Genomic DNA, 284 nt, shown 5'->3' with positions numbered 1-284 from the left:
AGTCACCAAATGTAGTTTCTTTGAATATCCCTTGTCTTGTCAGAGAAGGTCATTCTGATCACATCCATATTGAAAGCTAAGTCATGCGTGTAGAAGTGAACTTGCATTTTTTCCACTTAATGAATGGTCTTGCAGTTTGATTCTTTATTTTGTTAGGGTTTTTATTCTTCATTTGTGGGGAAGAGGCTAGGTTGATAGCTACTTTTGTTTACCAAATTACGTAATCATATATTTCCCTAAAGATTTATTCATGATTATTTTTGTTATGATTATGTAAACTGCAT

General features: G+C 32.4%; 1 protein-coding gene across 1 annotated transcript in view; it reads left to right on the top strand.

Annotated features, from left to right (window-relative positions):
- Positions 1 to 284, top strand: part of LOC119585208 (AP-3 complex subunit delta-1-like) — a gene marked incomplete in the record, with an annotated part of 41,547 nt that overhangs the window by 7,770 nt on the left and 33,493 nt on the right.

This window comes from Penaeus monodon, chromosome 19 (assembly GCF_015228065.2).
Source record: "Penaeus monodon isolate SGIC_2016 chromosome 19, NSTDA_Pmon_1, whole genome shotgun sequence".
Classification (NCBI taxonomy): Eukaryota; Metazoa; Arthropoda; class Malacostraca; order Decapoda; family Penaeidae; genus Penaeus; species Penaeus monodon.
This window is presented reverse-complemented; position numbering and strand designations above follow the sequence as displayed.